The sequence below is a fragment of the Anabas testudineus genome, chromosome 21, assembly GCF_900324465.2.
Source record: "Anabas testudineus chromosome 21, fAnaTes1.2, whole genome shotgun sequence".
Lineage (NCBI taxonomy): Eukaryota > Metazoa > Chordata > Actinopteri > Anabantiformes > Anabantidae > Anabas > Anabas testudineus.
In genome coordinates, this window is record NC_046629.1 from 20,988,466 (window position 1) to 21,000,702 (window position 12,237).

At 37.1% G+C, this 12,237-nt stretch overlaps 1 long non-coding RNA gene across 3 annotated transcripts; it reads right to left on the reverse strand.

Annotated features, from left to right (window-relative positions):
• Positions 1-8,411: 8,411 nt before the first annotated feature.
• On the reverse strand, positions 8,412-11,704 carry LOC113172802. 3 transcript variants are annotated; one of them, XR_003299789.2, is made up of 6 exons: positions 11,564-11,704; positions 10,641-10,680; positions 10,256-10,539; positions 9,933-10,006; positions 9,682-9,777; positions 8,412-9,181 (listed from the first exon to the last, which is right to left on the reverse strand). It is a non-coding gene; the product is annotated as an uncharacterized LOC113172802 (long non-coding RNA). The 3 variants fall into 3 exon arrangements; XR_003299790.2 differs by lacking the exon at positions 11,564-11,704 and having other exon boundaries at positions 8,412-9,172; positions 10,641-11,179; XR_003299788.2 differs by lacking the exon at positions 11,564-11,704 and having other exon boundaries at positions 8,413-9,181; positions 10,641-11,179.
• Positions 11,705-12,237: the final 533 nt, after the last annotated feature.

Genomic DNA, 12,237 nt, shown 5'->3' on the forward strand with positions numbered 1-12,237 from the left:
TTCTTAGCTGATTTGCTAATGTGTTCACAGTTGCAGTGTATGTGAACTATGCAGCTGAGGTCGTGAGTTCCTGTCTGCCCCCCTCAGTGTTCAGTGAGGTCGAGGTCTAAAACTGTGTCTGTGATGCGCTTTTCAGTGAACAAAGTGTCATGATCATCTTCTGACGCTGTGGTCACTTTTGGTCTGCCTGCTCATGCTTGAAATACAACAGATCTAGTTTCTATTTGCATTTGCCATGCACTGCCCCACTCAGAAACCCTCAATCATGTCCTGTGCTAGTACAGTTGGTTATAGTATAGTGCTAATAAAACTAAGGTTGTGGATTTTTTTTCAATATGGGCTAAAGAAAGTCCTTTTATATCTAGAGTAACAATCAGACTTCTGACTTTCATGGTGCAGTGTTTCCCACCATCACGATATTATCTATTCAGCAAAGTTCTGTTGGAAGCTTGAGGAACAGCCATATTTATTACAGGTGCACGTCAGCTGCAGGTTATTTAACTGAACGAGCCTGTGATGAGGTCGACTTCAGGTGCACCCTGTTTGTATCTAGAACAAGTTCACTTGTGGATCTGAATACTTTCTGAATTCACTGTAATTTTTCACCCCTGAATACTGAACTACAGGGTTGTCTTCCCCCTGTCAGGGTGTGTGTGTGGCTGACTATACTTACTTTACATACCATAAAGGGCTTTAGATGAAAGCATTCCTCAGTGATGTTGAAGAATCCCTGTACAGCAAAAGGCTCTTTAAGGCAATCTATAGGGGAAATGAGTTAATTTGAAAAACCTGAGTTTGGATCCTGAACGTGGATACTATATCAGTGTTACAGGCCAGTTTTGACCCAATCAGACCTTTAATGTGGGTAACTTGATGCATGTGGATAACCACCACGATTTTAGTGCTTTATATGACACATAATTCTGCCATGAAACATCTCAGAGGCTGCTTTAAACTCAGGACATAAGGTCATGCTGTGTCTACACAATACACTCTTTACAGCTGTGGGTCCAGCAGCAGGTCTTAAAAGTCTCAAACTTGTTTAATGAAGAAGGCGAGTGAAGATTTGCTGTAGTTTTCTATTCTCTCTGGTCACTGCTGTTCGCACCATCAAATACCAGGACTGCAAATTGTTGTTCAACGCAGATGTCCTTGTAATAAATTACAGCTGTTATTACAAAAATAGTCACCAGCACTTAAAATCAGTCTTGCCTTTGAGCCTTTACTCACATACAAATTACAATTTACATACAAATGGTCTTCATTCAGATGTTTCCTTTCCAGCCTGTTTCATTTTAAGTAAATGTACTGTCCTTTTATTTTTGTTTGCAGTGAAGCTTCAGATATCAGAAACAATGAACCTCACAAAAAGGAAGAAACAGAAAAGGAAAACTTTGAGCATTGAAGTGAAAATAAGAGAAGTCGTGGCGTCAGTGTGCACAGATGTTCACTAAGAGCGTTTCAGAGGGTCAACAATGAATTCCTACCTTATTTTACAGAACATGCCACAGATGTGATGTTACAGCAGACTACATGGTTATCAAGTCATATATAAACACAGTTCTGCTAAAGTAGAATCCAAAATGTCCATCTTCTCTGCTTATTTGATGCATGATCTGCAAAACACAAACACAGTACTTTGTACTACTACTGGTACTGACCTACTGTAATAGTCCTACATAAAAAGTCATATTAAAGGATAAAACTAAGAGTATAAGTACTAATAATACAGACAGATGTCCCAAATATAAAATATTTATTCATATATGTTATTATTAATTTGTTAATCTCAATCCATGAAGGTGTTGTATGCTTGGTCAAGGTGGAGCTCTTACTGTAACTACGTATGTTAGCCTAGGGGATCCCTCGTTACCTTATTGAAAGGAGCGATTTAGAGAGAACGTCAGTGTCTGGCAAAAGTACAAAAACATATAAACTTCTGAAATATGGCAAGAGACTCCACATCTGCTCTTTTAGACAGTTATGAGCCAAGAAGTTGTCAAAACTTTTTATAAGCATATTGTGTTTTTTTTTCTGTGAATTCCCAAACAGAAAAGAAACAAATACAGCTGTTAGATGAATGTGGAGTAAAATGTGCAAGACCTTTATTTGAACTGTAGAGAAGTATAAAGTAATAGAAATGTCTGAGTATCTGAATATTGTACCGTACGCAGTCACCTGGTCCAACACCTGTATCACTGGTCTATTTCCCCCAGTAAAAGAGATTTAGTGGTGAAGTAGGGAGTCGACACCACCTGTGATGCCATCGCTGACTTTATGCAAAGGTAGAATTTGTAATACTTTTGAAATACTGAAAATGATGTGGAGGAAAATCTAACAAATCTAAATGACAGGGATGACATGAAGCAATAAACAGCTTTATGACTTGATACATTGTCTTGGAAAACCTGTTAGATACTGTTATGTGCTTTTGGCAACCGTTTTTTTCTTTTCAAGTGGAAACACAGTTAGCATGACCTATTCTCAATCCACAGCTCGTTTGTTTCTAATACTGCATTGACGTGATTCAGGGGGGAAAAAAGCAATGTTTTTTTTTATTATTTTATTTAGCTGAGAACTTCAGGCAAGTTAAATCTGTGCAGTTTATCATGTATTAGCTTGTGTACTGCAGCTTGAGCAAAACAGCATTTCATGGAAAATTACTGTCATAAAGGGAAACATTAGAAGCAGCATGAGTCTGGAAATGTTTGAGCAGTGTTTAAATCAGGTGGAGGTGATCTGTTCTGCGGTGTCATGAAAGCTGGAGAGGATTAACAGGGCATGTCCTGGACAAGGGAGGGGTTATGTAAGAGAAGAGTTTCTCCAGCAGGGGGCAGTCCTCGCTGACAGTTGTCTGATATCAAAGCCAGTGCACAGTTTGAAATGAAACATATTGTCTGCTGTTACCAAATAATAAAATGCACCATAGGAGCATTTATAAGGCTCCCACTAAATGCAGTGTTTAGATTAGAGGACTAAAAGCAGGATCCTGCTTTTTTCCACACATTTTCTCTCTGCTCCAACTCGGGGGAGGGAATGAGTGGGCGATGTTTAAATTTTCATTAGCAGCAGTAAAAGCTCCCTCACATACACAGGGAAAATGTTTCCATGTGAGATGATGAGTCATGAGCATGAGACAAAGAGAAGGTTCCAAGAGGATGTGGGAGACTGAACGGAGGGCGGTGATGAGAAAAAGCGAGAGAACAGGGAAGGGCAGTGGTGGTGGTGGTAGGAGAAGAGGAGGAGAGGGGCCGGTAGGAGCCAAAGTGAAGTGGTGGGAGGAAGGGTGAGGAAAGGGAGTGTGAAGAAAGAGATGCAGAAGCATCAAGTGGACAAATAGCACAAGTCTACTGCAAAAGGGGCGGACAGACAAATATGGAGACTGGAAATTGAATATTTCTGTATTCAGTGTTAATTTTCCACCAATATATATATTTCAGGTTGTAGATTTTATAGAGATTAGTGCCTGGTTACACTTCAATGTTAAAATTATGCAAACAAAGTAGAATGCACTGCAGTGTTTAATAACAAGCCACATCCAAACACACTCAAAGTCTTGTGGATTTCTAAATCACTGATGTTTCCCCTGGTTTAGCATGAAAAACAACATGTCTCAAGAAAAAAAAAGTGTTTACATTTTTCATATATACAGACAAAAAAAAATACTTGAAGGCTCCACCAGTCCTGTGCATGCATTGAACGGGCTCATGAGAACCAACAGAACGTGGTGAATTCATTCTCACGAACAGAGAATTAGATGCAGTCTTTTCGAACGCAGCTGTTTTCCGAGACATCTGACCACAGTAAGAGTTCCCAGATAGGGGCCAACAGGCTACAGGCCCCTCACATCTCTCATCCAGAAGATTTCCTAATCCACTATTAAAAATTGATATATCCAGCCGGACTTCATTTGGCTTGAATTGATTTTGCTGCCAGCCAAATCCGAATGGGTCTTTTTAGAAGTCCGCTGTGTAGGTCTCATTCATGTCCTGCTTTTGGGGACGTCACCTTTAGACTCTGTGTAATTGCAGAGGAAATTAATTGAAGAAAATGAACACAGATCACTGGCAGAAGCCAAATACAATGAGGAGAGGAGACATTATGACTTCTTTAGGCATACATACATACTTTTAGGAAAGTTTTATCTTGAATATATGTGGTACTCTGCTTTGCCAACTGCCTGCTTCAAACATTAGTATGACTTTTTTGAGCATATTTACCTGCTTCGGACATCTATCACACTGTTCAACAGCTATTATCTGTTAAATTAAGAAAAATTAATAGGTCACTTTCCTATAGGCTAAGTAGGTTTGTTACTTTGTGATATTTGCTGGGAGATGGTTATTGTGGTGGTTATTGTAATAAATACAAAGCAACAAAGTTATAAGGCTTAATCACAAAAACAACTTGGTTAGGTTTAGTGAAAAGGTTCTAATTAGGGTTAAAATAAAGTTACAACATTGACAACACTGAAGAACAATTATAGAAATATATAGAAAACTGTAAAGTCACATCACTCTGGTTTCTCCCTTTTTTACTAAGACCATTAGATGTCTTAGTAAAAAAGGGATGTCTAATATTCACATTTGCAGTATTGAAGCTAACAGTAACAACTGATGAAAAATATTAGTGGTTTAAGAACACTCAGACTATCATATTAGCATTTTCTAATTAGTACTAAACACAAATTCATCTGAAAACACCATTACCTGATAGTGATAGCTAAAAAGTTATAATTTACCCGATCAGATAGAATGTTTGCACTAACTTTCATGCAGATCCTTGGCATTGCATTTCAAATAGATCTAAAATATCAACCTGAAGATGGTGCTAGATGAAACAGCAGGTCAATGTCAGGGAATCTTGAGTGTCAAAACTACATGTTTAAGCAATCTGACAGATGTTGAGATATTTCAGTCTACACCAAACAGATTTTCCAGCTAACTCCTCCTTTTATCCAAACAACTAGTCTAAACATAAAACCACACATTGGTGACCCGTATGAACAATGGCCACAGAAAAGGCAGGTTGATCTGATAGTGTTAAGAGCCAAATTGACTAGTTGGTTTTTGACTTTTCATCTGATTTGTCACAGAAAATCACTAGTCTTTATCCTCAAAATAGGTTAACAGTTAATTTTAAATTATTTCTTATCAGATGATCTAATGTGTCAAAAAAAGTATAGTTTTGCCAGATTAACTACGGCATTATCTGGAGATAAAACACAATGTATAGGCAGGCAGAGGTGCACTTTCTTTCAACTCACACAGGTCTGGGTCATGAATCACCCAGGTTCAGGACCGACGTTATCTCACATCCCACTAAAAAGACCCAACATGCAGTTTCAAGCAGTAGTGTTTTCACATTCTCTTACTTCTAAAGCTTCTTCAACTTTTTAAATCATTGGATTGCATAACTTTGTTTCTGTGTCTAAGTTGAAGAGGCACAGCTGCACAAGATGTGGGTACGTGTAATAATGTTGTGAAATTCTGCAGCTTAGAGCTTTGGTTTGTTTGAATCCCATCTATATAAATTTTGCTTTAAATGATTTAGTAGCTTGTGACAGGATAGAAAAATAAGCTGAACACAGTAGTTAGGGAAGCATAATGTGTTGATCAACACATAGAAATGAATCATTTCAGGCTAAAACAGCAGTTTGACTGACCCTCTGGCTAGTGAACATTTGACATCTGTTCCACCTCTGACCACAGCTTCAGGTGTGCTTCACCACATCTCCTGTGTATCCACCAAACAGTAATATCAGTGAATTCGGCACTTTATTACTGCTGGAACAGAAATAAGATTTTCAGGGTATTTTATAAAAGAGCTCCACTTATGTATCGCTGTAGTCTTAAAATGACATTAGTCAGGTCACAGAGTCTGTAAACTCCTAATGTGTTGTATGCTAACTTTTTAACTCCATATACTCTGTAGCTTGTAGTCAGCAGACTCAAGGAATTATCCTTGTCTCTCTATGGAGCCACAGGCTCCACAAGGCTTTATGTAAAATACATAAGCATGCAAAATATTATACAGTAAACAGGCTTTGATGTGTAATATTGGTTTTATCCAAAACTTCAAGTCAGTAACTATCACTACCAATACAAATAAAAATAAAATACAAAGACATAAAGCATATACTGTAAAGAAACAAACAATAAGCATGTGAATTATGTAATTTATATCCTTATTGTTTTAATTTATTCCAGGTCTGTAGAGTTTACTGTGATTGCCAATCTGGCATTAATATTTTCAAGTCAAAAACCTCCACTGACATTGTGAGCTGCTTAGAAGAATGCTGTTGTTGTTCTCTGCTCTCTCAGTGCCAATCTCCCTCTTCATTAGCAAGATTGTTTCCATTTGTAAAAAGTCTCTTGCAGGCTAACTAGCAACATCAATAGATGCAGCACAGGCTAAATAACCCGATATGAAATCATTATGCAGGGACTGCTCTGCTCTACTAAAACTGTTTTAAAGACTGGGACAGTATTCTCTACAGAAATGAGGCGACTTGTTATCAGCATTTTTTCCTGTTTTCTTTATTTGAAAGCGATCCCACAAAGACATCTTAGATCCATCTTTTAATCAAATTATCTCCTCGGAATACACAACATGCTGACTAAAGGCGGAAAGAATGTTTTCCTATCAGGCAGGAAATGAGCTTCAGTTTTACAGCTGCCTGATTAAACTGCTATGAACTGAAGAAAAGGGTAAAATAGAGACATTAAGATAATTTGTTTCTGTGAAGAACTTTTCTGGTTCTTATTACTTAAATTATCAACAAAGCTGTTGTGACAAAATCCCCCATGCTGATATTTTTCTTAAGCGTGTTGAAGCCTTCAGAATGTAGTAAAGTCCCACTTTATCTTCATCAAAGGTGAAACTAAACTAATCTGCCTACCAACTCACAGCCAATACATCTGAAACACAGTGCTGAGACGAGGTTAGAAACACCTGTGGGAATAACTATACACACAATGTGTGCTGACTCATTCTACACACTCATTGATATGCAAGGTGGTATCACTTCTCGGACGATGGAACTAACTCGCCAACAGTAAATGCAATGCAGTGTATTTTACCTGTGAACTTTCATCTTATTTTCATACTTTTGCAGCATTTATCACTTGCTATCACATTGTATCCTGCAAAGCAATTCAAATTTGGGAATATCTGCGAGTTCATTAAAACTGGCTAAATGTATTACAAAACACACAAATTTACCCAATGACTTCATCTGGAACTGAGCAAATCTAAAATATTGTCCTGTCAACTTTAAGACAGGGGTGGATCAACAGGTGGGAAAGGGGGGACAGCTGAAGACACTGAAAAAGCATGAATAAATCCAGTAGGGTTGGCCTGCCAACATCTTATTCTTAAAAAAAAAAAAAGTCTACACTATCACTATTACTCTTAGTATAATAGATGATATAATGGCCATATATACAACACACTTAATATAACAACCATCATCTGTATACGGATTTTCTCAAGCAAATACTATTATTATTACTAATACTATTATGAGTCAGTGGATAATACAGTTGAATAGTTAAATTCCAATTACTGTGTGCCCTATGACCTATAATTGACCATTCGACTGCTGTTGGTGTGATATTTCTTGTGTTGTTGGACTTTCTTAAAGTAGACACGTGTATTTATACATATTGTAAAATCTCATTAACTGCTTGAACTGCTCAAATGGTCACAGCTATTATAAGTTGCAATATTATTAGCTTTGCCAAATGCTCCAAATCCCATGACCACTGTTGCAATTGACTATTTGCAAGATTTCAAAATGGCCTTAATGTTTCCACACATTTGGGTCACTGTCTCTATCGCCTTTGTTTTTAGCGATAACAAACAAACTCTACCCTCATAAACTGTGTAAGATTAAATCTAATGTAATTTTATTTTAAATCTGCAATAAAACCATGTGAGCTGCTAAGTGTGCTTATAAATGGTGTAAAGCTGTTGTTGCAATAGTCTACATTCAGTAAACCCTATAGAGACTTTCAGGATGTTGGACTGAAAACATCTGTTGCCCATGAGAGAATCTGAAGAATGCAGTGAGAACAGACTCCTCACTGTAAAACCCGATAAGTTAATAGAACTCAAAAAATTAGTTGAAACTGATTACATAAGAAATTTTGTCTTAACATAACTTGTTTTTATAAGTCCAAAAAACATATGTTATCAAGTGAGTTCTACAAATTAGTTTTAATTGATACTAACTTGACTTTGTAAGTTCTTAATACTGCTTTTTATCATTGTTTTTAACTTGTTATTTTAAGTTCAGAATACAGAACTAATTTAAGTATAGTTAACTCTTATATATCAATTACAAGTAACAAAAAATAATTAGTTGCTCAGTAATAGATTTCTCAAGTAAAGCGTACATGGTAAATAAAGTTGTATGCACTCTACTCTAACTTAAAGCTTTGCTTAGCTAAAACTCAAAAATTAAAACACAATACTTAAAATTTCTTTTGAAACTGATTACATAAGTTTTTTTAAGTAGTTTTAACTCAATTTGTTAAACCCATACACTTTAACAGTAGATTACACAACAGAATAATAGGCAGTTTCAAAACAAGTTACTTCTTTATTAAGTAACCATCACTCAAGTCAAACATGCATGACTAAATAGCATCATAAAACAGTGCAAGAAATACTTGTAAACACTTCTAACACATATCTAAGTGTTACATATTAACCCACAGTGATCAATGTAATTACATACTACAGTATGGCTAAACTAAACTAAAACTAAAAATGATCAAATCACAAAAAATACTTCTATTGCTAACTATATTACAAAAGTGACTGTAGTACATGTGTACAATCTTCAAGATAATAAAGTCACATCAGATTACTCCACTGATAAAAGGTCCTTTTTAAGACTCAGCACCCTGGGCCTTAACTTCCCATCATCTAGGCCCATCAACACATTCTGGATATAGTTAAATGTGTTGGCCAACTTATTTGGGTAGCTCAGATGCAGGGCATAAATGAGTGCCAAAAGCATTACAAAAGCATCAGCCAGTGTGGTGCAATCAACAACTACATTACCCTCAAGCACAACTGAAATCCTATCTGGAGAGAAGAATGTTGCTGGAGGTGGAGTTGATTAAGAGGAGTCCAACTGGTCACCTGTGTCTGGTTGTTCAACCTGTGACAACTGAAGAGAAAATAAGGTTACCTTACTTGGGGTACATCGCCTATGGTATCTCCAAAGGTAGACAGTATCAATCAAATTGAGCCATACAATAATGGTGTAAGGGTCAACCCATTCAGATGTGGAGAGTGCTGTCTTACTTAACAGGTCGACACAAAATGTGCTATAGTTGTTAAAATGTGTTTATCTGGAATAATTCACAACATTTTCATATTAAAGATTTAGTGACCCAACACACAAATTGTTGCTCATCTCCCACATCCTCTCATACTGTATAAACATCTAATTAATGCCTCCATATTGATCACATTAAATAAGTAAAAATTAGGTAAAAGTACTTGCATGAAGGAAAAGCATGACTTCCAATCACTTCTATTCATTTGGGTAAACAAATCTTCAGAAACTCCCATAACATTATACTCTTTTAGTTAAACAGTCCATGAACCAGGTTGGTGGATTAGTCCAATTAATGAGGAAAAAAACTCTACAATGTGCTAACTTACATCTCACATCTTAAGAAATGTTGAGTCGTCCTCATGCAGATATGCAGGAAGAGCTTGAAGGACAGCAGCACGTCTCACATCAACATCAATTTGATCCTTGAGTGTGAGAACAGAACTTGTTTCAGCATGGATGGTAAAGGTCACAGCAAAAAAAAAACGAATAATAATGTGTCTCTTTCATTTCTTTGTGTGGTAAACCTAAGATTCCCAATGTTAGTATGTTCAGGTACCAATTTGTTTAAATAACTTACCTGAAGGTCATAAATCCGGAACAGCTGATGCAGAACTTCAGCTACTTTTCCTGAACGAATGAAGAATGTATAGTCTGTGTTGAAAAACCACACATAGCAGAATATTAGAATATATATATTTGAACATTTGTTATAAGTTGTTTAATGTAAAAACTGAAAGATAAACTGCCAAAATATATCTAATGGTGGCTGAAGACATAAAAAACATCTTTATACTAGCACAATTCATATGCCAGGTGTTAAGTGAAACTGACCAAGATACTATTGACACAAATAATTACATTTACCTAGACAAACAGATGAACTAAGAACAACATTTTCACCTGTGACTCCAGTTTAAGGGCAGGCCAGCGTTCCAGTATGTCATTAACAGGCAGGTCATCACAGACAACCTCTTTCCGCAGCAGGGCAAAGGTGGTCTGCGTTAGCTTAGTGATCATAGGAAGATTTTTCTCCATCTTCTGAACTTCTCCAACAATTTGCAGTCTCAGTTGTTCAAGGCTCACAGCATCTTCACTTCTTGGGAAGTTAGGAAGGAAATCCACTTTGGTCTTTTAACGTTAGTATGGGGAGCTTGTTTGTCTGGATTTTTTTCTACTCCTCTTGCCTGAAAAGTAAATATAATCTCAATGGTGGTAACACAAAGTTTGCACCTCCAAGTCATTTTACTGGTTTCAGTGTTCTGTACTGAAAATGCACACAGCTTACCTGATTGAAAACTCCACCAAACAGGTGCTTCACTTTTAGCCTAAAGAGAGAGAATATAGACAATTTAACGAAATTGAAATGTTAAAAGTCTTCTGACACTACAGTAGAAACAATTGACCATTTATGACAAATACGCAACACTTCACATAATAAAATATTTAAAAAATCATATCACCAAATATGAAATGACTTATACAGAACAGACAGAAAAAGCTGATTTAACAACAACGTTACTTGTTTCATTTAATGACACTCAGGTTATTCACTGTACTGATTCAAACCTATAATTTACATGATTTATAAAGACTTAGCTAAGCACATGTTACAACTCCTGTCTCAACATGGTCGTTTCACAGAGCCTCTATGTCACCGTTAGCTACTTAGCTCAACACAGCCAGACATGTATTAAAGTTAAACCTGAGTAAAAAAGTGACATTTTGACCTCAAGCGGTAACAAAAACATTAAGCAGCTGATTTGGCGCCATGAACGTTAGTTACTGTTAAAACGGCAATATAAAGCTAACAGTTAACAATATAAAGCTAACAGTTAACAATATAAAGCTAACAGTTAACAATATAAAGCTAACAGTTAACAATATAAAGCTAACAGTTAACAATATAAAGCTAACAGTTAGCAACATAAAGCTAACAGTTAACAATATAAAGCTAACAGTTAACAATATAAAGCTAACAGTTAGCAACATAAAGCTAGCAGTTAGCAATATAAAGCTAACTGCTAGCTTTATATTGCCAAATATTAAGCTAGCAGTTAGCTCGACACAGCCTCCCAATAAACTATTTATCCTACACAATATAGAAGAATTAGCTAAAACACCGTTCACCTCTCATATACATAACAAAATACTGAGACTACAAAAGCTGATGAATCAAGTGAGAGGACGACACCATGTTTCTTAACTCACCAGAGAAGTGGTTCAGAGTCAGAGTCGGTCCAACTGCGGCAGACGCGGTCAGTGGTGTGAAGGCCCGGTCCGACAGGAGAGGTGCTGCCTGTCTGACCCGGTCCATCAGGAGATGGTGCTGCCTGTCTGACCCGGTCCATCAGGAGATGGTGCTGCCTGTCTGACCCGGTTCGGCAGGAGATGGTGCTGCCTGTCTGACCCGGTCCATCAGGACATGGTGCTGCCTGTCTGACCCGGTTCGGCAGGAGATGGTGCTGCCTGTCTGACCCTGTCTGACCCGGTCTGACCCGGTCCAAACCTCAGTTCAGTTTCTCCACAATGCGAGCGAACAACATGGCGGACTTTCGCGCGCGCTTCGAGTTTGAACCGCGTGACGTCAGACAGAACTGGTCAAAACATTTGAGTTCAATGACTAAATTTACTCAAAGAATTTAATCAGTATAAACTTAAAAATAAAAAACAGTTCAAATGACTCAAAATATTAAAGGTAAATCAACTTTTTAAAAATTTAGAGTTAATAAAACTCAGTTCATTTGACAAGCTTTTACTGTTCGGTCTTACAGTGCTCTTATCATGGAAGAATGACTGTGTTTTGAATTTTATTCTCTCTCTCTTGTGGTGGCGATGTTAACTTTACTGGAGGTCAGGGGTCTCAAGGAGTCTAAGTCATTTTG